Genomic DNA, 4869 nt, shown 5'->3' on the forward strand with positions numbered 1-4869 from the left:
TGCCTCTTTGGTATATTTATATATATATATATATATATATATATATATATATATATAATATATACACATATATATATACACACATATACCAAAGAAACCACTCCCACCCATTCCATTCCCTACATATTCCACTCCCCTCCACCCTCCTCCCTCCCTCTTATCTTGGCACCTCCTGGATGATGGGTCATACCTGCATCCTGTCCACTGCCCTGGGTCGGAAGCAGTGCCGCAAAACACAGCACAGCCACAGCAAGGCTGCTTCATTAATTAGGCGACCCCCCTCTCCATCTCCTCCTGCAGAAAAGAAGAAAATGGGGTCAATTTTTTTTTCATACAAACACTTCCTCAACAGACATTCCTCTCTTTTGTAATGCCCCTTTCACCCCATCCATCCATCTCATCCTCGGTCGCCCTCTCATTTCACTCCTTCCATCTCTGCCTTCCACATCTCTTTTACTAATCTTTCTTCACTCATTCTTTCCATGTGTCCAAACCATCCTTATACTTTTTCATCAACCCTATCTCCCAGCTCCCTTTCCACCCCTGTTCTTCTTCTCACCTCATTTCTCACTCTATCTAGCCCAGTACCCCCTATCATACTTCTCAGAAATTTCATCTCAAACACATTCAAACTCCTTCTCTCTTTCTCTCTCATGTTTCATGTTTCTACCCCGTACAATGCTGTTGGCACAATCACTCCTTCCATCAAGGAAGAATGTCCCAAAATACGCTCTGAACCATTGTTTAGCGAGTTACTGATGACGATTTTGGAACCAACCAAGCGCTGCCTGGTTGTTTAGATTCGGGAAGGGAGTGTTATAGTTAATGTGACCCAAAATGTAGTCTTTATCTTCATTCAGCTATTCTATTCGCAAGATCAGTGCCAACAATGGATGAAATAAACAAAAGATTCAGGGAAAAGGAAACTACAAAGAGATGCCTGGACGTAAGTACCATTGAATCCCCACTTGGTGTAATTAGGAAAAAAAAACGTGTCTAAATGAAACCCCAAAGACATATCAAAGGTTTGAAAGAAACGTCTTTTTGGGATTCAACAGAGACAATAGCAATATGTATAGAGGGATAGACACGGATAGAGAACCCAGGTATAAAAATACAATAAGAAATAGAAAAATAAATGAGCTGTTAGATGAAATAATTGAATTGAAAAGTGATTGCAAAAATATATACAAAGGAGTAGCCATGTTAAGAAAAGCCAACGAAGAAAACGATAGGGAAATAGACGAATTGAAAATGGAATTGAATAGGATAAAGGGAGAAAATATAAGATTGAAAAATGAAGATATGAATAGAAATGAGGCATTAAAGAAAGAGATGAAGGATCAAATACAGGCAGTGACCAAGAAGGTGGAAGAAAAGATTAAAGAAAATAACTTCCAAGAAATAATGAAACAGTGGAAGGTGGAGCAGGAAAGTAAAAAATCATCAAGTTAAGAAGAATGCGAAGGAAACTGTAATCCAAGTGATTAAAGAGAAAGGAAATTTGGATAGGGATACAGTGGACAAGAAAAGATGCATTGTGATCTATGGTATTAACCCCTTCCATACGGTGCCGCATACGTAGGCGGCATGAAGAGCAAGTGGATACGCGAGGCTGCCATATCGGCGTCTTGATTTTATTTATTGTAGTTGCCCCTGCATAATGACATACTCTCTAAACTGTCTTCATCACATGTTCTATGGTTATCAAAATTCACGGGTGAAAGAGAGGACGATCGATATAAGCGGTGACTATATTTTATGATGCGAGTATTATTACGACACATCGTACGTCTGATAGCTAATGCTGCCTGCGAGATTTTGGCCCGTACTGAAGAGGTTAAAGAAAAGCACAATGTTCCTAGGTATCAGAGAGAAAGAGAGGAAAAGGAAATCGCTAAAGAGATCCTGAAGGAGATTCTAGAGGAGAATCAAATCTTGGATAAAGAAATGGAGGAAACATATAGGATGGGTAGATACTCAAAATAAAAGCAATTTAGGCCACTAAAAGTTAATAGCAGAGGAAGTACTCTCCAGAACAGCAAAACTAGCAAACAGTGAAAATCATAATATATGGATAAAGAAAGAAATGAGTGATGAAGAAAAAGAAAAGGAACTTAGAAATGAAGCGAAGGAAAAAAAAAAAAAAAACTGAGGCTGAAAAGTTTTTTTTTTTGTCTGAGGCTGAGAAAATGGTATATCATGAAAAAGAAAACAAAACATACAAAAAAAGATGAGAAGGAAAAAAATTAAAACTTGCCTATACCAACATAGATGGAATGATCTCAGGACAGAATGAACTGTGGGACAAAGACTATACAACTGCTGGATGAAGAATAGAAAGGAAAAACAAGGATGGGGAGTACTAATTCTGACCAGGAAAGACTTGAATGTGACGAAGTTAACAGAAGGAAAAAACAATATAGAATCAATTATGAAAAATGTAGAAAACAAGCACATGAAAAGTAGAAAATTTGTAGTAGTGTATGTGCCCCCTAAAACACAGTCCTGGACAGAACATAATCATTCCAAATTGTTGGAGGATACTAAACATGAACTAACTGATATAATAAAAGGAGAAAATACAGTAATTATGGGTGATTTTAACTCAAAAGAAATAAGTTGGGAAGAAATGACAGTGAGGGGTGGAGAAGATGTATGGGGCAGCATACTACTCGATATGACCATTGAATACACATTGACTTAGTGGATAAAGGAAAATACCAGATACAGAAACAATGAACCTTCGAGATTGGATTTAATACTTACGTTGGAACCTGAAATTGTAGAATAGATTACAAAATACCAATAGGAAAGAGTGACCATGTACTTATAGAATTTGAACTAAAAGAGCATAAAGACCTAAGAAGAAAGGAGAAACATAGAATAGGAAGACCAATGTACAACAAAACGAATTTTGAGAAACTTAAAAAATTCTTTCGTAATGCAAACTGGAAAAAATTCCTAAATGATGAAACAAGGATGGAAGAGAAATGGAATATACTAAAAGAAATTTATAATGAGGATGTGATCAAATATGTACCATAACAACAAAGAACATACATAAAGAACTTGTACAACAAAAAATGTGAAGCTAAGGATTAAAGAGAAGAAGCATGGAAAAAAGACAAAACCTTCAACCTATTAAGGTCAATGAAAGTGGCATTTGATTATTTGGATGAAACGATTAAAAAAATATTAGTTACATTGATTAGACCAAAACTGGAATGCGCAGCGACACTGTGGTCACCCAGTACTAAAAAGAATATAAGGTAACTAGAAAGAACATAGAGAGCAACAACAAAGTTGGCACCAGCTCTTTCCAAATTAACATATGAACAAAGATTATCAAAATTGGGACTACCAACACTGGAGCAGAGAAGAGAAAGGTGATCTACTGACTATATTTAGAATCATGAAAGGAATGGAAATCCTTGATAGGAATGACTTACTAAAAAATGACAATGGAAAAACAAGAGGTCATGAAAAGAAACTCAAAAAGAATAACTATAGAAGAGATCAGAAAAAGAATAGCTTTCCACACAGAGTGCTGGATACCTGGAATAACTTAAAGAAACAGTGTGTGCAAATACTATTCAAGATTTTAAGAAAAAAATTGATGCTGAAAGATACAAAGAAGGGACACCACGAGCATAGCTCCCTTCCTGTATAATACAACTAGGTAAATATAACCTGCTCTTAGCATCTATTCCCAAATGTCTATTTCTCATTACACTTTTTAATCCACCAAGGCATTTACTCGCTTCTCTCAATCTACATTCTACCTCCACCCCCACTCTTCCCTTTCCTGCCACATTCACACCCAAGTATCTAAAACTATCCACATCCTCCAGTCTCTCACCTTAATGCTCACTTGCAGCCTGCTATCACTCTCTCCCCTTGTACATTTCATCACTTTACTTTTGCCCACATTTATCTTCAGCTTCCTTCTTTCACACACACCTTCTCAAACTCTGTCACTAACTTCCTCAATCCCTCCTCTGATCCTGCTACAAGCACAGTGTCGTCAGCAAACAATAACTAGCTTATTTCTCACTTTTCTCCATTTTCTTTAACCATCTCCAACCTCTGACCCACTACCCTTGCATTCACCATTCGTACCACCCCATCCATGTATAGATTGAACAGCCAGGGTGACATAACACATCCCTGACAAAGTCCCACCTTTACCTCAAACCACTCTCATCCTCCATTTCTAATCCTAACACATGCTCTACTATCATAAAAACTCTTGACTGCTCTTAACAGCTTTCCTCCTATCCCATATATCTGCAGTACCTCCCACAGTGCCTTCCTGTCTACCCTGTCATAAGCCTTTTCCAGATCCATAAAAGCCCAATAAACATCCTTACCTTTTACTATAGCTTTCTCACATATCCATCTTACCACAAAAATCTTATTTACACAACCCCTACCTGTCCTAAAACCACACTGTTCCCCACCAATTACTCCCTCTGTTCCTCTCCTAATCCTCTCAATCAAGACCTTCCCATATAAGCCTTCCCAACTACACTCAACAAGCTGATCCCTCTGAAACTACTACACTCACACTTGTCCCCCTTTCCCGTGTAAAGCGGAACTATACATGCACTCCTCCGGCACTCTACCCTCTCTTAAACAAACATTAAATAACCTCACCAGCCAGTCCACCATAACTGTACCTCCTTTCTTCAGACATTCAGAGCATCTAGAATCCATTTATTGCCTCTCTCATCTTAGCACTTTTTGGATGGAAGGGTCAACCCAGTCCCCTGCTATACTACTCAGGCCAAAAGGATACTTACATACATATACCAAAGGCTTTCTTCCCCCTTACACAGGCCAAAAACAATGTAGTAAAACATATAC

Source organism: Oratosquilla oratoria, chromosome 23, assembly GCF_046742065.1.
Source record: "Oratosquilla oratoria isolate Oo_2021 chromosome 23, ASM4674206v1, whole genome shotgun sequence".
In the NCBI taxonomy this organism is placed as follows: domain Eukaryota; kingdom Metazoa; phylum Arthropoda; class Malacostraca; order Stomatopoda; family Squillidae; genus Oratosquilla; species Oratosquilla oratoria.